This window comes from Salmo salar, chromosome ssa25 (genome assembly GCF_905237065.1).
Source record: "Salmo salar chromosome ssa25, Ssal_v3.1, whole genome shotgun sequence".
Lineage (NCBI taxonomy): Eukaryota > Metazoa > Chordata > Actinopteri > Salmoniformes > Salmonidae > Salmo > Salmo salar.
Genome location: NC_059466.1, coordinates 19,715,574 through 19,742,858, shown reverse-complemented (window position 1 = coordinate 19,742,858; position 27,285 = coordinate 19,715,574). Strand labels below are relative to the sequence as shown.

General features: G+C 43.8%; 1 protein-coding gene and 1 pseudogene across 3 annotated transcripts in view; both read right to left on the bottom strand.

The window, feature by feature from the left end:
• The window catches only part of LOC106586301 (tyrosine-protein phosphatase non-receptor type 4), a 95,470-nt gene extending 87,884 nt beyond the window's left edge, over positions 1 to 7,586 (bottom strand). For all 3 annotated transcript variants that reach the window (XM_014173445.2, XM_045707341.1, XM_014173447.2), the window contains exon 1: positions 7,142 to 7,586. The gene's annotated coding sequence lies outside the window, so the exon portion shown is untranslated. The remainder of the gene's footprint in view (positions 1 to 7,141) is intronic.
• On the bottom strand, positions 4,969 to 11,344 carry LOC106586288 (transmembrane protein 177-like; annotated as a pseudogene).
• Between the last annotated feature and the right edge of the window lie 15,941 nt (positions 11,345 to 27,285).

The following is a 27,285-nucleotide window of genomic DNA, read 5'->3' as shown; positions in this document are numbered from 1 at the left end:
AAAAAAAAAAAAGCAAAATTCTATGGAGGCTGCTAGCAAAACATGCTAATGAGAGCAAACAAAAATAAACAAATTGCAAAGACAGGAAAACCAGCTCATAAAGTTATACATATATAGGTAGGAGCTCCTGAATGTCATTTTTGGAGAGTTTGGACATTATCCAGCAGCATGTCAAGACGCTGTGTGGAGTCTGGAGTTGCTAGGACAATGGGCCTGCCTACTCTGAGAAGATGGGGGGAGGAGCAGACAGCCGAGAAAAGAGGAACAAAAATGCAAGGAAATCAAGGTAGCAGTGGCAACTGTGCAAATAACTCATCCAAAGCGCGTAGACTTCTCAAACACAGCAGAAAGCTAACAATATGGTGCCTGTCAACTTATTAAAATTCAACCACAAAGGAAAAAAATAAAACGTATAAGACATAACTTGATGGCGCCGGAGCAGAAAGCAGACGTTTTACATGCCCCCAACCGAATGTGTTTTTTGTTTGTTTATCTGAGTTTGTAAAAAAAATATGTAATACACATTTTGTATATAATGTTTCCGCCTTACCGTCTTTTATGACCGAAAATAACTTCTGGACATCAGGACTGCGATTACTGACCACGGACTAGCAGAATGCTTTTTCTTCTTTCACGACTGATGACCCCGAGGATATACGGCTACCTCGGGAACAGGCCCCGACCCCCGGGATATGCGTGAAGAGGAGACGTTGAAAGAGGCCGGAAAGTGGGTTGCCTTCTGAGAATCGAAGGCGATCTAATAAATCCCCACTTCCCTCAATTCTGCTAGCAAACGCACAATCTTTGGACAATAAAATCGACGAGTTACTGGGAAGATTAAACTACCAATGGGACATTAAGAACTAACATCTTATGCTTCATAGAGTGGTGGCTGAACGACGGCAAAAATCAACATACAGCTGGCTGGTTATACAATATACCGGCAGGATAGAACAGCGGTGTCTGGTAAGACAAGGGGCTGCAGACTATGTATTTTTTGTAAATAACAGCTGGTGCACTATATCTAAGAAAGTCTCGAGCTATTGCATGCCTGAGGTTGAGTATATCATGATAAGCTGTAGACCATACTACCTACTGAGAGAGTTCTAACCTATACTCTTCGTAGCTGTTTAAAATACCACCTCAGAGGTTGGCACTAAGATAGCATTGAATGAGATGTATTCCGCCATAAGCAAACAAGAAAACGCTCACCCAGAGACGGTGCTCTAGTAGCCGGGGACTTTAATGCAGGGAAACTTAAATCTGTTTCATCAAATTTCTATCAGCATGTTAAATGTGCAACCAGAGGGAACTCTGGACCATCTATACTCCACACAGATGCAAATAAAGCTCTCCCTCAATCTCCATTTGGCAAATCTGATCATAATTCCATCCTCCTGATTCCTGCTTACAAGCAAAAATTAAAGCAGGAAGCACCAGTGACTAGAACAATCAAAAAGTGGTCAGATGAAGCAGATGCTAAGCTACAGGACTGTTTTGCTAGCAGTCTGGAATATGTTCCAGGATTCCTCCAATGGCATTGAGGAGTACACCACATCTGTCATTGGCTTCATCAATAAGTGCATCGATGACGTCGTCCCCACAGTGACCGTACATGCATACCCCAAACAGAAGCCATGGATGACAGGCAGCATCCGCACTAAGCTAAAGGATAGAGCTGCCGCTTTCAAGGAGTGGGACTCTAACCCAGAAGCTTATAAGAAATCCCGCTATGCCCTCCGACGAACCATCAAACAGTCAAAGCGTCAAAACAGCACCAAGGTCGAGTCGTACTACACCGGCTCTGACGCTCATCCGATGTGGTAGGGCTTGCAAACAATTACAGACAACAAAAAGAAAGCACAGACGAGAGCTGCCCAGTGACACGAGCCTACCGGACGAGCTAAACGACTTCTATGCTCGAAACACTGAAACATGCATGAGAGAATCAGCTGTAAGGTAAGGGTAGGTAACAACACATCCGCCCAGCATGATCCTCAACACAGGGGCCCCTCAGGGGTACGTGCTCAGCCTCTTCCTGTACTCCCTGTTCAATGATTACACAGCCAGGCACGACTCCAACAACATTAAATTAAACAGTTGTTGGCCTGATCACCGACAACGAGACAGCCTATAGGAAGGAGGTCAGAGACCTGGCCATGTGGTGTCAGGACAACCTCTCCCTCAACATGATCAATACAAAGGAGATGATTGAGGACTACAGGAAAAAGAGGACCGAGCACACACCCATTCACGGGGCTGCAGTGGAGCAGGTTGAGAGCTTCAAGTTCCTTGGTGTCCACATCACTAACATGGTCCAAGCTCACCAAGATAGGTCGTGAAGAGGGCACGACAAAACCTATTCCCCTTCAGGAGACTGAAAAGATTTGGCATGGGTCCTCAGATCCTCAAAAGGTTCTACAGCTGCACCATCGAGAGCATCCTGACTGGTCGCATCATTTCCTGGTATGGCAACTGCTCGGCCTCCGACTGCAAGGCATTAAAGAGGGTCGTGCGAACGTCCCAGTACATCACCGGGGCCAAGCTTCCTTCCATCCAGGACCTCTATACCAGGTGGTGTCAGAGGAAGGCCCTAAAAATTGTCAAAGACTCCAGCCACCCTAGTCAGACTGTTCTCTCTGCTACCGCACGGCAAGCGGTACCGGAGCGCCAAGTCTAGGTCCAAGAGGCTTCTAAGCAGGTTCTTCCCCCAAGCCATAAGACTCCTGAGCATCTAGTCAAATTGCTGCCCAGACTATTTGCATTGGCCAACCCCCGACCCCTCTGTTGTCATCTATGCATAGTCACTAACTCCACCTACATGTACTTACTACCTCAACTAAACAGTGCACCCGCACATTTGACTCTGTACCAACCATCCCCCTGAAAATATTATTTTTTTACTGCTGCCCTTTATCTCTTATTCTTATCCATATTTTTTGAAATTGCACTGTTGGTTAGGGGCTCGTAAGTAAGCATTTCACTGTAAGGTCCACACCTGTTGCATTCGGCACATGTGATTAATACAATTTGATTTGCTGTGTTTCGTAAAGCCTGATCTAAAATGCTTTTTGTTGTAATTTCTCCTCGGCATCAGACTAATTTTGTGCTTCAGCTGCACTTCTAAACTCAGATGAGAATTCACAAACAGATGATATATAGCTACTTTTCTCTGTGTATCCAGCCTCCGGTAAAATGAAAGATTAACTTTACGCAAAACATTAGGAAATGTAGCTGGCTAAATTCTTTCAATTATAGGCCTAAACAATAGAAATATGATGGCAATGCATCATTTTAGCCAAAAACACCTTGCTTTTTCATTGCAACATAATTTACTTGAGTGGCTGCCCGCCAAAAAGCGTTGCACTTTGTCGTCATCTGATGAAAATGAATGTATTTTCTGCCGAATGTGTTTGACACATTTTCTGTGAAGGAAAACTATTAGTTGCACGTCCCTGATCACTTTATTGAAAAAAATAATAAAAAAACACTTTCAATATAAAACGCGACCCATCACAACACACCTGGACTCACCTGCTCCCGTTTTCTCCCGTTGTGCTATTTACAAACACATGACTGACTCAACTGTTCTGGTGAATTATGTAAGCTTCATAATGTAAAATAATGTGATGGGTGAAATAAGAGTGCAATCTGATTTATCTCCTAACGCATTGCACAAGTTGACTGCAGGTATTTAGTTAAATATAGCAACACATTTTTAGAATGTAATTAAAAAACGTAAAAGTAGTTTCAAAAGACAGTCATTGGTTGATTTTTCTATTTCCAAATACCCCGGAATATCGCCCAAACCGAGCACCAACTGCACAGAGAAGCCTATCATTACAACAAGCATTATTTTTTCCTGATCGCACTTGTGCTCCCAAAATAAAAAAGTCAGGTGGCACAGCAAATTAGAGCATATGTGATCAAAATGGTTGCACTTTAGAGCCCTACTCATTCCTCTGTGCACCATGTTGCCTTCGCTGATGAATACCATTCATTTAACTGGCAAGCCAGCAATAACCGAATTACGAAATTAAAAGATTAGCCAAAACACCTTTGGTTCAGAGTCGTGAGGCTGGGAGAGTAAACACAGCTGTGTTTTGACTTTTGGAGATTTGCTGAAATGGATGTGATATCCGCATGGCTGGGCTACCGGCACTCTTATGGATTGCCACACATGCTGTCTCTGCAAGGGGTGCTGACATGGTGCCCTAGACCTGCACACATAACACTGTTGGAACACCCAGTGTGTGTGTGGCTTTCAATGCAGGGGTTTACTAACCAGAGAGAAACTGTAAAAGCTAAGAGCTGTCTCCGGTTACTCCTAAGCTAAGAGCTGTCTGAGGTACTCCTGAGCCAAGTCAACACAGCCATCAATCTTGGAACTGCTGCCCTCTCAGAGTAGCCACATTTTTTGACTGATTGACTCAATCTCCATAGACAAACATTGGCAGTAGAATGGACTTACTGAAGAGCTCAGTGACTTTCAAAGTGGCACAGTCATAGGATGCCATCTTTCCAACAAGTCAGGTCGTCAAATTTCTGCCCTGCTAGAGCTGCCCCGGTCAACTGTAAGTGCCGTTATTGTGAAGTGGAAACGTCTAGGAGCAACAACGGCTCAACCGCGAAATGGTAGACCACACAAGCTCACGGGACTGCCGAGTGCTGAAGTGCATAAATATTGTCTCACGACCGAGTTCCTAACTGACCCTGGAAGCAACATCAGCACAAGAACTATTCATAGGGAGCTTCATGAAATGGGTTTCCATGGCTGAGCAGCCCCACACAAGCCTAAGATCACCATGCGCAATGCCAAGCGTCGACTGGAGTGATGTAAACCTCGCCGCCATTGGACTCTGGAGCAGTGGAAACGCGTTCTCTGGAGTGATGAATCTAGCTTCACCATCTGGCAGTCAGATGTCCGAATCTGGGTTTGGCAGATGCCAGGAAAACGCTACCTGCCCCAATGCATAATGCCAACTGGAAAATTTGGTGGAGGAATAATGGTCTGATTTTCATGGTTTGGGCTAGGCCCCTTAGTTCCAGTGAAGGGAAATCTTAACACTACAGCATACAATGACAATATCGAGAATTCTGTGCTTTCAACTTTGTGGAAACCATTTAGGGAATTACGGCCACTCCCTATATCAGCATGATAATGACCCAGTGCACAAAGCGAGGTCCATACAGAATTGGTTTGGAACGCCGACTATGAGACAGGCCTAATCGCCCAACATCAGTGCCCGACCTCACTAATGCTACTGTGGCTGAATGGAAGAAAGTCCGCACAGCAATGTTCCAACAACTAGTGGAAAGACTTCCCAGAAGAGTGGAGGCTGTTATAGCAGCAAGGGGGGGAACCAACTCCATATTAATGCCCATGATTTTGGAATGAGATGTTTGACAAGCTGGTGTCCACATACTTTTGGTCATGTAGTGTAGGTGTATAGTCACTTATCATAAAACAAACAAGGATGGCAATTGGATGCACATGCACAAAGAATATGTTCCCATTGCAGTCGACAAATAAACAAAAAAATAATAATTGTGAGAGCATAATAGGACTATGAATACGGCCTCTTTAGCTTTGTTACTGTCATCTCAGCAGTAGTCTACCTCATAGTAGATTAGCTAGCTGGGTCCAATCAATCTATGTGGCTTCACCAATGCTCATGTCAGCAGGTGCAGTCTATCCCAATTATTCCAGCACCTGAGCCCCTCTCTCCCAAAACCCCACCCACACTCCACTTCAAAATCAGGGATGCCTGGTTCAGGTGCACAACCCATTAAGCCAGGACTCTCTCCACAGGCCATTTCATCTTTACCAGCTGAGTCCCCTAAAACAGGTTTTATTCTAGTTTATACAGAGGCCTCTCTCCTGGCAAAGACAGGCACAGTCTCATAGGCATGAATCTGATTTCTCGCTGAATCCTGACATGGCCCTCTCCAGTAGGATTAGGCTATGTGAAGCAAAGTAGCTATCTATGGGGGCCATATTAGGTGAATGAAATGAGGACATGTGAAAGTGCAGAGGTCCTCTTCTGTCAAACCTGAAGCCGGTCATTCAACGTCCTAGTTGGTTTGATTGAATGAGATTTGGGGACCTGAGAAAGCCTACCAGCACAATTTGGAGACAAGCGGTGATGTAGGCTCAGTCCAACTAAACTCATTCAATAAAAAACTGAATTGAGTTGATGTGGAATTCAAAGTGGAAGTATACGCCCCCCAAAAAATGTGTTTAATGCCATGACACCAAAAACGTGTAATTGAATTTGCTTTCCAGTAGTGAGTACGCAGGTTGAAATCAGTCCAGGTAGCTACTCTCGAACGATAGGCTTCCACCACCACGAATACGATGACTGAGGATTACGTCATTGTTAAAGTTGACCACATTAGCTAAATGATTATGTCCAAATTCAGAAAACACAGATTAGTTACCGGTTTACTCACTTGAAAGCAACCTTGAGTAATATCACAGAGAAGGAAACCCTTGACTTAAAGTAATTCCTCCTCGTGTTTAAAAATGACCAGCAAGTTATAAGACTGATGCAGCTGTCAGTACATTCATATTGTGGGCCATGTACACTGTAACTGGATACCACCTATGATAATTTATAGGCTCTGTTTTAGGCTATTTCTGCAAGGGTTAACTTAACTGAGTAATTAAAATATAAATATTTAGCTAATTGCCTACCTGCAACGTCCACAATTGGATTACTAAATACGGTTATCATATTTCTCCTTCCATCATCTGTCAAGCTTCAGAGTAGGCTTCCACACAGAAAAGTGTAGCTGAAATCTTGTGACTACCGTTACACTGAAATAGCAGTAGTGGATTCAGGGAACATCTTATTTCCCATAATAACTTAAAGGCATAGCCTACATTGTTTAATGGATCCGAGTATGGGACAGTAAATGTTTTTTAACTAAGTAGTTACCAAAACAATGGTGTATTGGTTAGGTTTATGGAGAGCAAACGTCAGAGCAAACAGCTAGATAGCTCGTTAGCAATTTAGCTAGCTAGGTTACCTAAAGTTAGCACAACCAGCTAGCAAACTAGTTAGCTACAGTAGCTACGCTAGCAAGCTGCATTACTTTTCAGTAAAATGGTTGTTAAATAGTTGGTAAATTATCTTACCGTCATAAACAGTTCCAGGGGCGTCCAGTTTTTAAGTAATATGGTTTTCTTACAGCGGGAAATGAGTTTAGGGTGAGGGACTGAAAATCCAAGTTCAGTTCACCCGCTGCCAACTCCGACAAAACCTCATCTTTATCACTGAGAGCCTTCAGCTTCATACACATTCAACTGCGGGCCCTCCTGGCTCGAATCTCGGACTAGCTCGGCAACGAATAATCCACACGCAAGACACAGCAACCATTGGCTACAGCGAACCAGCAGTCATTTCAGACCGAGTGAATGATATTTACAATTCCTTTGATTTGTAAATGCGATGGTATGAGCGACATAAATGTTGGGGGGGATTGGATTATTCGGTCTCTGACTTCTCAGCGGACTGCAGAGTCCGTCGTCAAAGCTCGCTCGCTGCAGCAGAGGCAACAGCATAGCAACGTTATGGCGCAATCTTCGCAGCGCCATCAGTGCACGGGGGTGGAGTCACAGGATAGGGAGGCGTGGTTTTCATTTGTGAAGTCGCGGGTGAGCAATCCTGCAATCTATATTTGTCATGCCATAGTAACTGGTATTTTGCCGGTTTTATAGAGCTACAAAATGTAGGTTAGTGTGGAGACTGCATTTGGCATCACGTTTGTACGTGTGGAGCAGAATAGTCATTAGGCGAGGAGTCATTAGTAATTTCCTCAAGTAATTATTGCCACAGGATATTACATTTCCATTGTTGGTCAGAAATAGCCCACACTAGTTTATCATTGCCATAAATTCAGGAAATACTTAGGTCCGTCAATGTGACTATAACAATACTACACCAGTGTAGATTAGGCCTGACAATGGGACTGTAGATTACAATTTAAATAGGGGCTGTGGCGACATCATGTGGTTAAAAAAACACTCCGTCTCCCAACTGTGTCCAATAATGTGAAGGGATGATGAAAATGTATATTTTACTGACACTGGCAAAGTGGTATATTAAAGACTGAGAATACATTTAAAACAATAATCAATGAAAATTGAACTCCCGAGTGGCGCAGCGGTCTAAGGCACTGCATCTCAGTGCTAGAGGTGTCACTACAGACCCTGGTTCAATTCCAGGCTGTATCACAACCGGCCGTGATTGGGAGTCCCATAGGGCGGTGCACAATTGGCCCAGTGTCATCCGGGTTAGGTTTTGCCGGGGTAGGCTGTCATTGTAAATAAGAATTTGTCCTTACCTGACTTGCCTAGTTAAATAAAGGTTCGATAAAAATTGGAAGTATAAGGACATGAATAATGGATCCTTATGGTATTGCTGACCCTGCTCATCCTTGATTAATTGAAGATTTTAGAGTTGACCAAATCTCTGGACACAGAAATATTATTTATAGTGTCCGAGGGCTATTGCAAGAAACTACATACAATCATTTTCAGTTAATATCCATTATTTGTGTTTAGAATTTTTTGGGAGTTTGAAATTGTGATCTTTGCTCAGGACAAGGGCATTTCCAGGCATAGAGCTGACATGGAAATTAATATTGAAAGTATTTAGAAAAGGGAAAATATTGGTTTTTGGAGTTATAAGATTCCCCTAAATATACATTTTAAGCTCAAATAATGCAACAAAATCAATTTGATCAACTATAAAACATGTAAAAAAGTGTCCCTGTCAGACAAGGATTGTCCCAACTTTCAAGAACCTCAGCTAATTTCCTGCTATTCCAAACATTTTGCCATGAGGCTAAGAATTTTTTTTGGGGGGGGGGTGTTGGGGTCCCCAACGCTCATGAGCTTTCATGCTGCGGTAGAGTGTGTGTTACGCCTATTGTCACAAATTACCCCATGTCGTCTTCACCCAGGCTGAGGGTACCATTGGTGTTTACCCAGTACAGTGCTGTAATTAGTTACAATTAATAATTTTCCGTTGCATAAAAAGATCAGGGGAGTTGTTTGTAATCACATACACAGAGCATTCGTATAACCCAGGAGAGCCTCACTATCAAGACTAAAAAGAAGCTGTCAATGCTGTGACTAGTGTGTATTTTGTTCTGGCTCAAAGATTTAGCCAGAAATAATGTGCCATTGAGATACGCATTTATTTGACAATGACAGTCTCTAGGTTCAGTTTTTCTCAACAAAAGCTGTCAAAGCGTTAATTACTTGTTTATTTTTTTGATACGTGTGTGATGTGATTAAAGTACTTTATTAAGTTGTCCATTTAATATGCAGACAACCTAAATGGCCACCAACTAAATGTGGAGATTCAATGCTGTATATTAATATCATTCTCGCCAAGTAACCAACTTTAAAAAGATTACTTTCTTTAAATCAAACAGATTCTTGATTCCCTTAATGCACACCTCGCTCTCTTTTTGGTTAAACATTCACAACACAGTTTCATCTTACACAAGGCAGCTGTACATGTTTAACATTATAACAGACTTTGTTAAATGTGGCTTTTTATGAAAACTTTTTATTGTACCTTGCCCTGATGTGTTTTACAACAGCACAAAAGTCCAGGTGCACATATAGACCACCTATAACATCCATTTTAGGCAAAGGTAAAATTGAGGTCACTGTTAAGAGGAAAGGAAGCATTCAAGTTTAGGGATGACTGCCATTATTCAGGCAATGTTACATGTGGTTGAAATTCACTTTTTCTTACTGTATATGTGATTGCATAAATACTGCCTGTTTAAAAACTAGTACAAACAGCAGTGGGCTTCTAGTCTCGTGTCAGACTTTACAAGTAACTCGCTAGAGGCCAAAGCTCACGTGATATTTGATTCTTTGTGCAGAAATTAGTGGGCTTCCAATGTCCATTTTAGGTCTTCTCTTCCTTGAGTAGACCCACAATGCCGTCCCTCCTGGAGGTGTAGGGAGCATGCTTCTAATGCCACTATGTTAACTACGCCCCTGAAGACCACAAGCCCAGTGTGTAGCCTGAAGATCTGCTTTATAGTCACCCTCTAGACCATCACCCCTGCCAAGCAGAACGGTGCTACAGCCGCATTCAGCACGAGTCCGCCCACCTCCAGATGAGCTACCTCCCGTGCCATGGCAAACTTCTGAGCCTCTGGAGAGAACACCAGCGCGTCCTTGAGGGCAGTGCCAATGTCACTGTTCCACTCCACCTCCTTGCCATTGATGAGAATGGTGCTGTTGGTAATGCCAGCCGGGTCGTCTAGCATGCTGTTAAAGTTGGCAGGGATGCCAATCTTGGCACCAGAGGGAAGCCAGGGCATGCCAGCCCCCGACCGGGTGGAAGCCAAATGAGGCAAAGGCACTGGAGCCCACATCAGATTTCTACAGGACCTGCTGGAAGACGCTCTCCAGTTTGTCAGAGATGCTGGCTGGTTCTCATTTGTTCCAGGCCTGGTACAGCTTCCTGTAAGTACTCGGGTGCGGCGGGGATACTTCTGTACCATCACAGCATACTTCAGAAATGGAGACACCATGGCATCAGTTGGTTTGGTCGTTAGCTACGGACCTCAGAGGGATTGATCTGACGAGAAACAAAAATCAATATCAAACGCAAGAGGTTTGACTCGGCTGACTGGTGTATTAAAGTTAAAATAAGACCAAAAAAGTGTAGACCAACTCGTCTTATGAATACATCCTCTTTTTGATTCATGGCATTACACACCATGATGGTTTCATAAGGATGCTATGTACAGTATGAGGTCCGAGTCCCCATCCGGATCACCTCTGGACTTGGTATTATGAAATTGTCTATCATCTTGATACAACAACACTGAGTGCATGGGTGGTAATATACTGTACCAGTTATTATTACTGACAGACAAACATTGATTAGTGTAGGAATGGGGATTCAGGCCCTGAGCTGTAATGATGTGCTCCTTGGAAGAGCTCAAAACGTGTCAAAATGCCTACGAACTGTTATTACATTTCAATGGTGTTGTTGGAGAATGCAGAAAATGCCATTTAAAAATATAGCTGTGAGCAGCAATGAACGGGGTTCACAGGATGACAAAAAGGACACAAGATCAGTTGGATACCAAAGCAAGCTCTCTATCATGTAGGAACTATCTTCTTTATATGCAATCATGAGTCTAAATACAACATCTGGAGTGAATATGATGTATGGTTCATGAGGAGACGATGATTTTGACCATTAGCGTTAAATATGCAAAGAATGTGTGGTTTATAGTTTCCTTGTTTTTTTTAGGTATCAATACCATATTCAGTGTGGTTCATCTTAGGGACATCCATGATAGCGCTGATACGTTTTAAGTTGATAGGCAACTGTGGAATGGATTTAAAGTGGTTTGAATGTAAAATCTGATATTTGTAAATAACTCAGGCATATTTTGACCATCCCATAGCTTTTCTCAAACCAAGTTAAAACATCTACCATGGGCCTACATTTGACCCTATAATTCATGAGAATAAGTATTTTAGCATATTATCGAAGGATAGTGTGCCCATTTTTGAATGCATCACCGTTATTTTCTTTTAGAACTATTGTGATGAATCCAAAGACCAAATTTGGAGTGAATCTGACTTTGTCCATGAGAAGATTTTTTTGATTATTTTAAGCATTAGTGTTACATAGTCAAAAAAGTGAATTGTTAATAGTTTCCTTATTTTTTTTAAATACAATGGCCTGACTGGCCTGCACAGAGCGCTGACCTCAACCCCCTTGAACACCTTTGGGATGAATTGGAACGCCGACTGCGAGCCAGGCATAATCGCTCAAAGTCAGTGCCCGACCTCACTAATGCTCTTGTGGCTGAATGGAATCAAGTCCCCCCAGCAATGTTCAAACATCTAGTGGAAAGCCTTCCCAGAGGAGTGGAGGCTGTTATAGCAGCAAAGGGGGGGACCAACTCCATATTAATGCCCATGATTTTGGAATGAGATGTTTAACAGGCAGGTGTCCACATCCTTTTGTGTTTGATGACCCTAAAAAGTTTCAAGTTGATAGGCCATTATGAAGTGGATTTACAAAGGATTTAAATTAACATGTACAATCTGATTTCCGTATTTATTAATAATTCAGTCATTTTAAAACCAATCTCTTAGCTTTTCTCAAACAAAGTTAAAATATGTACCATGGGCCTACATATATCAGGTATGAAGGTAAGACCCAGATGTAGACAATGTCGAATAAACAAATGGTTTAATAATCCGACAGGGGCAGGCAATAGACAGGTGAAGGCATGCAGGGGTCAGTAAACCAGAGGTGGGGCAACGGTACCGAATGGCAGGCAGGGTCAGGGTAGGTAGAGGTCAATAATCCAGAGGTGGGGCAAAGGTACAGGTCGGCAGGCTCAGGGTCAAGCAGAGTGGTCAGGTAGGCGGGCTCAGAGTCAGGATATGCAAGGGTCAAAACCAGGAGAGTGAGAAAAAGAGGCACTGGGAAAAGCAGGTGCTGAGGCAAAAATGCTGGTTGACTTGACAAACAAGACGAACTGACAACAGACAAACAGAGAACACAGGTATAAATACAATGGGGATAATGGGGAAGATGAGCGACACCTAGAGGGGGGTGGAGACATTCACAAAGACAGGTCAAACAGATCAGGGTCAGACAGCACTGAGACAGCTGTGAGACATGGGCTTAATTCTAGACACATGGAAAGTAGGGTGAATATGGAGGGTACGGGGTAACAAAAGACGAACAGCAGTGGGGCTAATGACTCTAGAGGTGGGGGAACGGGCTGATAAACTGGGGGGACAGTTTGCGAGACTCCACCTGGAGGGGCAGATCCCGGGTGGAGAGCCATACCCTCTGCCTGAGTCGATAGCGTGGAGCAGGGTTCCGGTGGCGATCCGCTTGTCACCTATACCTGGAATTGGTCTTCAACAGACTGGCCCGGGATCTTTTCCAGGTATGGTGACAGCGGCGGATGAACATCTGGGCAGAGGGATTGCTGACTTCCTCCTCTTGCTCGGGGAAGAGTGGAGGCTGATATCCCAAGGAACACTCGAAGGGCGGGAGACCCATGGCAGAGCAAGGAAGGTTGTTGCGGCGTACTCAACCAATACCAGTTGCTGACTCCAGGTGGTAGGGTTGGCGGAGATTAGGCAGTGAAGAGTCGTCTCTAAATCCTGGTTGGCTCGCTCCGACTGGCCATTGGACTCGGGGTGGAATCTGCAGGACAGGCTGGTTGACGACCCAATGAGCGTGCAGAACGCCTTCCAGAACCAGGACAAGAACAGCAGACCCCAGTCGGAGACCTAATCCACCGGGAGTCCGTGGATCCGGAAGACGTGCTGCACAATAAACTGGGCCAACTCCTTGGCAGAGGGTAGTTTGGGGAGAGGAATGAAGTGGGCGGCTTTGGAAAACCGGTCGACCACAGTCAGGATGGCAGTGTTGCCCTCAGACTGGGGGAGTCCCGTTATGGGACCAGGGATGCTGAGGGACAGGCAGTGGTTGGAGAAGACCTGCCGGAGCTTGCCGAGGAGTTTTGTTCTGTGCGCAGACTATGCAGGCGGCGACAAACACGGCAACATCCGAAACCATAGTAGGCCACCAAAAGTGTTGTCACACGAAGTCCAGGGTCTGACGAGAGCCCGGGTGACAGGCAAGCCTGGAGTAATGGGCCGACTCCAGGCCTGCGGTGTGGAAACCCCCCCCCCCAGGTTTCGGCTGGGACCGCTGCGCCTCCCGAAACTGTTTCCCTATACCTCAGCTGAGTGCCATCGCCAGGCATGAGGTGGGAAGGATAGTCTCGGGCTCCGGGGTAGTAACCGTGGGCTTATAGCGGCAACACAGGGCATCCGGCTTGACGTTCTTGGACCCCGACCGGTAGGAGAGGGAAAAGTTGAACCGGGTACACAGCAGGGCCCATCTCGCTTGCCTGGAGCTGAGGTGCTTGATGGTGCAGAGATACTTCAGGTTTTTGTGGTCGGTCCACACAATGAATGGATGTTCCGCCCCTTCTAGCCCGTGCCTCCATTCCTCCAATGCCATCTTCATCGTGAGAAGCTCCCGATTCCCCACATCGTAGTTCCTCTCCATGGCGTTGAGGTGGTGGGACAAGAAGGTGCAGGGATGCAGTTTAAGGTCCAGGGCAGAATGTTGGGACAGGACAGCCCCCACTCCAACATCCGAAGCATCGGCCTCCACCATGAACTGACGGGAAGGGTCAGGATGAACCAGGATAGGAGCAGTGGTGAAGTGGTGTTTAAGGTACCGGAATGCCCGGTCAGCGTCCAAAGACCACGTGAATGGAACCTTGGTAGAGGTGAGTGCAGACAGGCGGTAGGCCAGGGTGCTGTAACCCCGGATAAAGCGGCAATAAAAGTTGCCGTACCCCAGGAAGCGTTGTAGCTGCACCCTGGACGTAGGCTGAGGCCAATCCACCACCGCTCTCACCTTCTCGGGATCCATCTGGACACTCCCAGCAGAGATGATGTAGCCCAGAAAGGGAATGGTGGAGCGATGGAACTCGCACTTTTCAAACAACTGGTTCTCCAGAAGGCACTGGAGAACCTGTCGGGCGTGGAGCACGTATTCTTGGGGGGAGCAGGAGAAGATGAGGATGTCATCAATGTAGACAAAGATGAACCGGTTCAACATGTCGCGAAGAACATTATTCATCAGAGCCTGGAACACGGCAGGGGCGTTAGTGAGGCCAAAGGGCATGACCAGATATTCGTAGTGGCCGCTGGCCGTGTTGAAGGCGGTCTTCCACTCGTCCCCCTCTCATATCCGCACCAGGTGGTAGGCATTTTGTAGATCCAGCTTGGAGAAAACAGTGGCCCCCTAGAGCGGCTCGAAGGCCGTGGAAATGAGTGGTAGCGGATAACGGTTTTTCACAGTAATGTCATTGTGTCCCCGGTAATCAATGCACGGGCGCAGGGTCTTGTCCTTTTTGTCCATGAAGAAGAACACAGTGGGAGAGGAAGAGAGACGGATAAATCCTATAGCTAGGGCGTCCCCAATGTAGGTCTCCATAGCCTGGGTCTCTGGTTCCGACAGCGAGTACAGATGTCCCTGGGGCGGCGTGGTGCTAGGGAGAAGGTCAATCCCGCAGTCATAGGGGCGGTGCGGCGGAAGGGAAGTGGCCCGGGACTTGCCCGAACACCTCCCGGAGGTCCTGGTACTCATTGGGAATGACGGAGAGGTCCGGAGCAACTTCCGAGCCCCCAGAAAGATGTCCCGGGGCAGGTTGTGCCGACTTCAGACAATGGGTGTGGCAGAATGGGTGTGGACTCCAGCCCATGATAGCACCCGTAGCCCAGTTGATGATGTGATTGTGTCGCTGGAGCCAGGAGAATCCCAAAACCATGGGAATGTGGGGGGACTTGATGAGCAGGAATTGAATGGTCTCGCTGTGATTCCCTGACACACGTAGGTTGATGGGAGTGGTGTTATGGGTGACCAGACCTATAGAGTGCCCGTCCAGCGCTCTAACATCCATGGGAATGGAGAGGTGCTGAGTGGGGATGTTCAGCTCGGAAGCCAGTGTGGCGTCCAAAAAGCTCTCATTGGCCCCAGTGTCAATGAGGACCCGAAGAGATTTGGACTGTGTTCCCCACAGCAGAATGACATAAAAAGGGGTGCGAGTAAGGGAAGCAGAAAAGTTCTCCCTATTGCCCACCAGAGTACTCGCTCCTACCGGTGAGCCTGGTCAAAATGAACAGAAGTCGCTCAATACAGACAGCTCCTTGTGTTGATCCTGTGTTGCCGTTCCACTGGTGACAGCCCAGCTCTGCCTAGTTGCATAGGCTCGGGAAACAGTGCCTCAGCCGTCTTCGGTGACTCTCGAGGAAGGTCGGAAAACCTTGGGTGCTCTCGTCAAAGGGACTGTCGGGGACTTCCCGGGATGACTCGGAGGTGAAGTGGAATCCCTGGACGTGTGAGCGAAATCGAATTTCCTTTCCATCCGTCATTCCCGCAATCACCCATCGATGCGGCGTGTCAAAGCGATGAGGGAGTCAAGATCCGTGGGTAACTCCCAAAACGCCGTGCAGGAACATGTCGAACAGTGCTTCCTGGTTCCACGCACTCTCCGCTGCCAACGGGCGGAAATCCACCACATAGTCGGCCACCCTGCCGGAGCTGGATTGGCTTCTGGGCAGCATCTCTCCCAGAGAACGTGGCATCAAAAACCTTCCTAAATGAACATGTACAATCTGATTTCCTTATTTATTAATAATTCAGTCATCTTAACCAATCTCTTAGCTTTTCTCAAACGAAGTTAAAATATGTACCATGGGCCTACATATATCAGGTATGAAGGTAAGACCCAGATGCAGACAATGTCGAATAAACAATGGTTTAATAATCCAACAGGGACAGGCAATAGACAGGTCAAGGCATGCAGGGGTCAGTAAAACAGAGGTGGGGCAACGGTACCGGATGGCAGGCAGGCTCAGGGTAGGCAGAGGTCAATAATCCAGAGGTGGGGCAAAGGTACAGTTGGCAGGCAGGCTCAGGGTCAAGCAGAGTAGTCAGGACAGGCAAGGGTCAAAACCAGGAGGGCGAGAAAAAGAGACACTGGGAAAAGCAGGAGTTAAGGCAAAAATGCTGGTTGACTTGACAAACAAGACGAACTGGCAACAGACAAACAGAGAACACAGGTATAAATACACAGGGGATAATGGGGAAGATGAGCGACACCTAGAGGGGGGTGGAGACAATCATAAAGACGGGTGAAACAGATCAGCGTGTGACAACATACAACATTTGTTCAGAAGTTTTTCAACATTTAAAAAAAAATTCCACGATGGAGGAACATATATCTTATGGGTCCTTGAGGCAAATTTGTTCAGCATGCAGAAAGACAACCACATAAAACGTTTCAAATCGTTAAGTCAAATGGAGAGGTGGATATGAGGGTTTAAGTGAGACGGCTTATAACAAGCCACCTATAGGCCAATCAGTGCCATTATTTTTGACCAAGTTACTCATGGCCTCTATATTTGACCAATCTATGCTTGAGTTATTTGACCAAATCTAAAAATAACAATAGGTTTCACCCTAATGAGTAGGATAGACACTACTCTGTCATTAGGTGGATGTGATATAATGAAAATACATTACTTAGTACAAGTTGAAAATCTGGGAAAATGGGTTTGTTGTGTGACAGATTAGTTGCATGATACCCTTCTATGTCTGACGTTTTCTAAAAAAGAGATCACGTACCAAAATGTTACAGAAACAAATTGGCCTCACAAGTCCTCAACTGGCAGCTTCATTAAATAGTATCTGCAGAACACCAGTCTCAACGTCAACAGTGAAGAGGCGACTCCAGGATGTTGGCCTTCTAGGCAGAGTTCCTCTGTCCAGTGTCTGTGTTCTTTTGCCCATCTTAATCTTTTATTTTTATCGGCCAGTCTGAGATATTGCTATTTATTTGCAACTCTGCCTAGAAGGCCAGCATCCCGGAGTCGCCTCTTCACTGTTGATGTTGAGACTGGTGTTTTGCGGGCACTATTTAATGAAGCTGCCAGTTGAGGACTTGTGAGGCGTCTGTTTCTCAAACTAGACACTCTAATGTACTTCTCTTCTTGCTCAGTTGTGCACCGCCCGGGGCGTCCCACTCCTCTTTCTAGTCGGGTTAGTGCCAATTTGTGCTGTTCTGTGAAGGGAGTAGTACACAGTGTTGTACAATATCTTCAGTTTCTTGGCAATTTCTTGCATGGAATAGCCTTAACTTCTCATAACAAGAATAGACTGACAAGTTTCAGAAGAAAGTTATTTGTTTCTAGCCATTTTGAGCCTGGAATCAAACCCACAAATGCTGATGCTCCAGATACTCAACTAGTCTAAAGAAGGCCAGTTTTATTGCTTCTTTAATCAGGACAACAGTTTTCAGCTGTGCTAACATAATTGCAAAAGGGTTTTCAAATGATCAATTAGCCTTTTAAAATGATTAACTTGGATTAGCTAACACAACGTGCCATTGGAACACAGGAGTGATGGTTGCTGATAATGGGGCTCTGTACGCCTACGTAGATATTCCATAAAAATCTGCCGTTTCCAGCTACAATAGTCATTTACAACATTAACAATGTCTACACTGTATTTCTGATCAATTTGATGTTATTTTAATGGACAAACAAATGTGCTTTTCTTTAAAAAACAAGGACATTTCTAAGTGACCCCAAACTTTTGAAGGGTAGTGTATCTACACAAAAAGAGCAAGAGGCTATGATCCACTCCAAGAGAGAAAGCGCCTCTGTCTCCATGGCAACTGGCACCTGCAGCAATGTGGGACTCTCCCGTCCCTTGAAAAGGGAACTGTCAAAAGAGGCAGGTTACCCATTCCCATTAAGCATGCTGGTATTAGAATGTTTTTTGTGTTCCTCACACAAAGGTCTCTAGATCTTTGCCTTGGTCTTTGCCCCAGTGGTCTTAAGACCAGAGCTCTACATTACAGCCTCTTTCTAGTCTACCAGGCCAACATGAATATGGACACCAGATCACCATAAGACCACATCTTTCTCATAATCCCCTTTTCATTAAACTGAGCGAGGTCACTAGGCAACAGGGAACACATGCGAGCAGGGCAGATGGAGTAAGATGTATTTTAATCAGTGGGGGCTGCTGAGGGGTGGACGGCTCATAATAATGGCTGGAATGGAGTCAATGGAGTGGTATCAACCATATTTAAACCACGTCTTTGATGTGTATGATACCATTTCATTGACTCCATTCCAGACATTATTATGAGCTGTCCTCCCCTCAGCAGCCTCCACTGATTTTAATGATTGGCGAAAGAAGCTCTGGCTGCCACGGTGACAAATGTCAAGGATGTTAAATGGTGTTATTGTGAAGGGTGTCAAATTCAGGGTGTCAAATGGAGATTAGAATTTTCCAGGGGAGGCTAGTGGTAACCTTTGGAGCTCTCCCTAATTTGACTATGGATTTTCTGTATCTATTAAGTCTTTACTTTTCAGTTGGATGTTTGTAGCCTACATCAAAAGGTCAAAACACCAGTGGATGGAAAGCTTTTGACTAATCTAAATCCTGCTGCTAATGATCTGACTAATCATTTAATGCAGTCGAGAAATATTATGCACACCAATGTATGTAGAATGCTTACAGGTGTTGGGAAAGTTACTGAACATCATGGGTTATTATGGGTCTAACTTGAAACACAAACCAATCAATAAAATATCGAGAAGCCCCTGACTGCAGTATGCGGTTCGGTGCCGGACTCAATGTCGGCGGAGTCAAATGCGTTTAACCCAAACCCTTCCCGTCTCCTTCAAGGTCACCCAAGTTGAGGTTCACGTCGAAGGTATCAACGGCAACGAAAGCGAATCTTAATCGAACCTAACCTACATGGATAAAAATATTACCTATGGAAGTGAGGCGGTCATTATGCATAATGTGCTTTGTAATATTCATGTTATACTAGTGCAGTGGTATTTTTTTTATATAACCAACTACCGGACCGATGTTAGCGTAATGTTAATTAGCACCCATTTGCACGTGAGCTAGCTAATTAGCAATAGCACCCTTTTGCACATGAGCTAGCAAATTGCTTACAATTAATCTTATTTGGTGTCATGCCCTGACCTTAGAGAGTCTGTTTTATTCTCCATTTGGTTAGGTCAGGGTGTGACTTGGGTGGGCAAATCTATGTTTATATTTCTTTGTTGGCCTAGTATGGTTCCCAATCAGAGGCAGCTGTTTATCGTTGTCTCTGATTGGGGATCATACTTAGGCAGCCCTTTTTCCCACTTGAGATTGTGGGATCTTGTTTTTGCATTGTGCTGTCTAGCCCTGCAGAACTTTACGGTCGGTTTTGTGGTTTGTTGGTGTTCATCTAATAAAGTAAGATTTACATTTTAGTCATTTAGCAGATGCTCTTATCCAAAGCGACTTACAGTAGTGAATGCATACATTTCATTAATTTTTTCTCCGTACTGGTCCCCCTTGGGAATCGAACCCACAACCCTGGCATTGCAAACACCATGCTCTACCAACAGGTGCAGCGCTTACCACGCTGCACCTTGGTCTCATTCTTCAATTGACGGATGTAACATTTGGACAAATTTGCCTTCATGAGCAGTAAGCCTAGGTTTACATGTACAGTTATGTAATCGATTTGATTGTTGATTTTCTGTGTTTGTTCAATGTATGCCTTGTTGTATTTGGCAGGCTCTAAATGTGTATCGTTGATGCCGACGGCCATTCCCTAAGTTACACATAGCGAGTCTACACAGCCTACACATAGTATATACAATAATGAAATTAAATGCCTATTGCATAAAATAAGCCTTTCTAATTATCATGCCTTTTATGTCTATGCTTATTTTCTTTGATGTATAGAGACACAGTGTGTTATTGGAGAGTGAGAGTCCCAAAATGTAAAAATGCAGCAGCAGTCAACTTCATCACTGCCCCTTCTGCACATATAAGGCTGAACAATATGGTCAACAACCACATTAAAGGTCATGCTTCAGTGAGGCACAGAAGTAATATTTCTTTCTTTGTTTATTGAATATATTTGACGTTCACATTTTTTGATTTGCCCTATTTTTTTCAGGTACGTCAGTGTAATGTAATTTTATAACTTGTTACTTTACTGTTATTCCTCTCTTTCAGAGTTAACAATCATAAAGTGTGGCTTCAGTTGTAGAAATGTGACACACTTTCATTGTTATTGCACGGCAACAATAATCAACAGAGCACAGTTTCTGAAGCACCTGACATACCATCAGCATCCAGTGGCCCCTCAAGAGCACCCAGAGGCCCTTAAACAGTCCCTAGAGGCCCCTCGAGCACCCAGATGTCCCTCAAGAGCACCCAGAGGCCCTTAAAGAACCAACCTGTAGCATCAACTGCATTCCATATACCTCAGATACGGCTCCCTAAATCACCTGGTCCCAACATACATGGCAACTCAAGAAAAGTCATTGTAACTTGTCCACACTGCAAACTGAAGTTAAATAAGAAAAACTTCAAAACACATTTATGAAGAAAGCATACACATTGCTTTGAAATGGTGTCCAAGTTAAGATTTTTGGCATGTGAGCGCATTAATGTGAGAAATGGTTTGTTTGCAGTCAAATACATTTCCTGGTCCAGCAACACCCATACATGTGAAAAATACTTGGGGACCCACACAGAAATTGATGTGAGGTTGACCAATGTTGTCCTAATACTGACTTTGCTTTAACGTGTAGGGTGCTTCCTTTTGAATGTCAGCATATACGTTCCTTATTGTACTGCCCACGTGCAGGCAACACAACAGTGACTTTGACAGAGGAGGCCTTGGTGACTGGTCGAGAATAAATGGTTTAGTGAGGTGCGCAAGGCGTCAACACGAGGCAGATACCGAGGGTGTGCCCCTGTCTGTCCAGCTGACTGTTGGTGGACCATCGACAAAAATTCACACTTTGGTGTACGAGCCGAAACTGTCTTATTATAGTAGGCTTGGAAGGGTTGTGACAGCTTATGATAGTAAGCAGAACAGCTGGCTTTGTCCTTGTTCAAAAGCAAGGCATTCTCGCATACATAAAGCAATTGGTAAATGGCACCTCTTTGTAACAAAAAGGCAACTGTTTAGTAGGGTGAAAACCACAGAAGAGAGAAACCTTTCACCACAGCACACCACAGAACAGGATACAAGTGAAGCGAAAGAGGAGAATCATCCACCAAGTGATAAAGGTGTAGCACGGATGATGAACTACCTCATGGCAAATAAAAACGACCTGCTGAACTCCCCCAGGCTGTCATACAGCAGTCAAGAGATGGAAAGATATCGAGTGGCTTTCCGAAGCACCTGATCCCAAAAGAGGCCAGATGCAAGGAGTGTGATTACTATTCAGTGACCATCTACTGATCACTGCAAAAGGGAGAATTCTGACGACCACAGGTGTAATTGAAGGTCAGTAATATCATAGTTCTTTCATTGATTCTAGCTTCTAACATCCTTATGATCAAACAGTACATGATTCCCACATACAATGAAAAATAGAAGAAAAAATTATATTAGTCTCAAAAGGCATGCATTGAATATTTAACACCTTTTGGTTGAATTTTCTTTTTAGGCATATCAACCTACAGAAGGTCATGCCTGAACTGTGGCATGATCTACAGGTACCAGGAGTGAAAGGATGGTGTCCACAACTTTGATGACCACATAATCCTGTCTCTGCACTTATGCCTGATGATAAGGAATGCATTACAGGTGAGAACATATAATTCTGAAAATATGTTGTGCTTACTGAAATACTTAGGCTACTATAAAGTTGAAAATTAGAGCTCTCAGTTCATGTTTTCCTTCTTAATAGCCTACTCACCCTCTCATGCCAAATACTATCAAACAGATAATTTGAATTACTTATTGAGTAATTATAGATATCACTGAAAACCCCTTTAGTAATAGTGGCTTTTGTTTGCATGGTGGTATTGTGAAAGTGGGGTGTAATTTGATTTGATCACCCAATGAGGCACTACTCTTAATATTTATTCTTCCTTTTTCTTCAAGGAAGAGATGTTTTTCTGCCAAACATTTAAAGGCACCGTTTCCCTCCCTAGTGTAATTGGGATGGACGAGGAAGTCCGCATTACAACCCTTAAAGAACTACGGTGAAGAGTGGATGAAGAGGAAAATATTATCCTCAAGGAACCATTCATGTTCTAGTTCCAGTTAGAGAGATTATGAGATGTTCTATGTGGAGGCAGTTGACATCAAGAAAATGACTGTCTGCCTCTTTTGAGGCACAGGAGTGAAGACATTTTTGAGGAGTGGTCAAACCTTGTTTTTGTCTGCTGTGTTAATTGTTTCAGTTGTTAATTGTGTTATGTTATTTAGTAAAGATGACGTAGAAGTCACCCGAGTCTCTGATCTCTTTACAGTATGTCAGTATGTCTATATGGTATAGTCTGTCTCCATTCTCATGAGGAAAGTAAATAGCATTATAAATCAGGATAGGTAGTAACTGTATATATATGCTCAATGAAATAATATAATTGCCAAGTTATAACATTTGTCAACACAATTTTAACAGTACATGACATACGTAACAAGTCTGTTGTTCACTGGAACAATATCAGTAGCTTGTCTCAAATATAGCATGAAGCAAAAAGTGTTACAACACATGTGCTGGTACCACTTTATATAATATTTCTTACGATCTTAAAAAATGAAATACATTTGTATTCAACGTGTGCCTTGCACAAATGTGTGTGTTTGTATTCAGTGTCTGACTGTCAAACCTCTAGATGGACAAAAAAAACACTGGTGGGCGGGGTCAAATGTGAGTGGAGTCAAACGTTTGACTCCGCCCACATTTAGCCCCTCCCCGAACTGCACACTGCAGTCAGGGGTACTTGAAAATATCACCTAAATAAAGCATGATTTGTCCAAAGGGTCATGTTGTTAAAATCAACACAGTTTTGTAAGTTAGCACAGTCACAGAAATATGTCTCTCACACACACGTATGTAAAATTTAAATCAATAATCAAATTAAGATCACCTCTTGCTTCATCGGTTGAGCAATCAATCAGTTTGAGTGAAGATCAATCGGTCAATCTAGCGCCCTTTGAACATGATTGCCTCCAAATAATTTACAAAAGCGAAGTCTATAGTGTACTTCTCTATTCGTTAAACAGGGGAACCATTCTTTAAGATTTCCAAGACCTCTTTAGTCTCTGTCTTTTCATGATTTTGTTCCGAACATGGGTTCCCAGTATCAGAGCTGTCCGAGGGACCATTGTTTATGTTTTGTATTCATTTTCCAAAATGTTTTTATGACCAAAATCTCTTTCGAGGATAGAGAAGGGTGTAGTATCCTGCTATTATACACTGAGTGTACAAAACATTAAGGACACCTGCTCTTTCCATGACATAGACGGACCAGGTGAATCCAGCTGAAAGCTATGATCCCTTAATGATGTTACTTGTTAAATCCACTTCAAACAGTGTAGATGAAGGGGAGGAGACATGTTAAAGAATGATTTTTAAGCCTTGAGACAATTGAGACATGGATTGTGTGTGTATGTGTGCCATTCAGAGGGTGAATGGGGAAGACAAAAGATTTAAGTGCCTTTGAACAGGGTATGGTGGTAGGTGCCAGGCGCACCGGTTTGTGTCAAGAACTGCAACACTGCTGGGTTTTTCGGTTTCCCGTTTTTCAAGAATGGTCTGTCACCCGAAGGACATCCAGCCAACTTGACACAACTGTGGGAAGTATTAGAGTCAACATGGACCAGCATCCCTGTGGAACGCTTTCAACACCTTATAGAGTCCATGCCCTGACGAATTGAGGCTGTTCTGAGGGCAAAAGGAAGACATTATGAAGGTGTTCTTAATGTTTTGTACACTCAGTGTATCTACTCATAATTACATAAGAATAAAGGGGAATGGCAGTTTACTGGAAAACAGTAAGTGTTAAATAGATCATTTGTTTCCGGTACGCCTGACGCAATTCACCATGCTGAGGGAAGGGAGGAGAGGCTTGAGTGAGTCCCCCCCCCCCCCTCACACTTAACTAAAGAACATCAATATGAGATGTTCCAGGAACTGCTGCACACAGCAAGAGAGGGAAAGAGAGAGCTGTCTATTTCATTCCATGCCTATTAGCCACTGTAATGAGTCATGTAAAAGGCAGTAACAGCATCTAATGTATGACTTATTTATGAAGCCAATCCTGATATCAAGCAGCACAGCACCCCTTCCCCATCAGATTATTCACAATCACATCGATCCTATCGCTGCCACCTTCCCTGCCACAGGTCTGCACCCCACCATGAATAACCACTTAATGGTACAAATCTTTCTGTGTGTGTGTGTGTGTGTGTGTGTGTGTGTGTGTGTGTGTGTGTGTGTGTGTGTGTGTGTGTGTGTGTGTGTGTGTGTGTGTGTGTGTGTCTGTGTGTGTGTGTGTGTGTGTGTTTTACAGTTGAGCCCTAAGAAGATGAAGCTCCATGGACTTTTAGGATAAAAATTCATAAAATATATTTTCAGTGATTTCTCTTTGATGACCAGCTCATGTTGGCCTACTCTGAGAAAAGCATGTTTGTAAACATGACAATATCTGACCATATCTATTGTGATATTGGTGTATGTTTTTTGATGTAAGAAACAATTACTGCAATTTCACCAGCTCTAAAATCGAAGATCAACTAACATTAAAAATTCACACCACTCAACAGAATTGTGAATAAAATATAGTATGTGTTACAGTGTGAACAGTGGCAGGAACATCATCTGATCTCCAATCAGCATTCCCAAGGTTTAGGGTGCTTATGTTCCCACATCTTGTTCGCCTCGGGCTTTGTTTGTTTTTCATGTAGTGGACACAATATAAAACAATGCAGGGGGTGAGATTGTAATTGCTCAGCCTAGGCAGATGAATATGGTACACAGAGGAACACAAGAGTGGCTGTCCTCATGGTAGAACAGACCCATATCTAGCTAGCCTCGCTCTCTTTCTCTCTCAAGGAGAAAGGGACCACTCTGTATGTATCTTTAGAATCAATATACACTGAACAAAAATAGAAACGCAACATGTAGTGTTGGTTCCATGTTTCATGAGCTGAAATAAAAGATCCCCAAACTGTTCCATACTCATAAAAAGCTTATTTCCCTGTAAGCAAGCATTTCTCCTTTGCCAAGATAATCCATCCACCTGACAGGTGTGGCATATCAAGAAGTTGATTAAACAGAATGATAATTACACAGGTGGACCTTGTGCTGGGGACAATAAAAGGCCACCCTAAAAATGTTATGTGCAGTTTTTTCACACAACACAATGCCACAGATGTCTCAAGTTTTGAGTGAGCATACATTTGGCATGTTGACTGCCGGAATGTCCACCAGAGTTGTTGCCAGAGAATTTAATGTTAATTTCTCTACCATAAGCCGCATCCAATATCGTTTTAGAGAATTTGGCAGTGCGTCCAATCAGCTTCACTACCACAGACCACGTGTAACCATGACAGCCCAGGACCTCCACATCCGGGTTCTTCACCTGTGGGATTGTCTGAGACCAGACACCCTGGATAGCTGATGTATTTATGTCTGTAATAAAGCCCTTTTGTGGGGAAAAACTCATTCTGATTGGCTGGGCCTGTTTCCCAAGTTGGTGACCCTGGCTCCTAAGTGGGTGGGCCTATGCTCTCCCAGGCCCACACACACACACACACACACACACACACACACACACACACACACACACACACACACACACACACACACACACACACACACATGCACACTTTTGATTAATCTGATCCTATCACCTGACCTCTATTTTAGCTGAAACCCAGTTTTTGTCAAGCAGGCTATTTAGGCTAAAAGGCTATTTTGCCTTTTAAATAGGAGTTATACATATACCTTTATTATTTGTTTCATGATCAGTGTAATCTGAGTCTCACATATGATTCACTTTAAGCATTTCGGTCCTGTGTGGCTCAGTTGGTAGAGCATGGTGTTTGCAACGCCAGGGTTGTGGGTTCGATTCCCACGGAGGATGAGTATGGAGAAAAAATGTAGGAAATGTATGCATTCACTACTGTAAGTTGCTCTGGATATGAACGTCTGCTAAATGACTAAAATGTAAATGTATTTCATGTGATGCATTATGAGATATCTTTAGTTGAGCAATAGGCTATAATTCATGAATTTAGCGATGGGTGCACCATATAAATAGAATGAATTAGACAACTGATTGTAATTGCCACTAATCAAGTCTCATGGTCAATAAAATAATTACAAAAGCTATATTGATGTTCATTCGAAATGTCCTACTCAGAGACGCCACCTTAGAATTTAGACCAGGGATGAGTAACTTTGATGGGGGTGGGGGCCACAAAAAAATCTTAACTCATCATGAGGGGTAGCAGTGGCTCGCATCCGTACATACCCTAGCCCTAAGAGAAACCTGTGAGTAAAACATGTTAGCGGCCCACCTCTTGACAGTGGAGAGAACTTTTTTTAGTTTTAAAGTTAATTTCATGCAATTCTACACATTTTGACTTGTGTTGGAGAGAAGATTTAGTAATTTTATTACTGAGAGAAGATTTTGTAGTTTATAACCAATTTCAAATAATTACACATTTTTCATGGGGCAGAGACAAACATTTTGGGGCTACAAAAAGGGCCCATTCCTGATTTAGATAAAAGTATGTCTTTAAACCAGTCTGGGGGGGGCGTCGACAAAACGGAACAGTCCACTTTCTTAAAAAGGGGCATTCCAAAAAACAAATCAACTGATTTTGGCATTAAAAAAA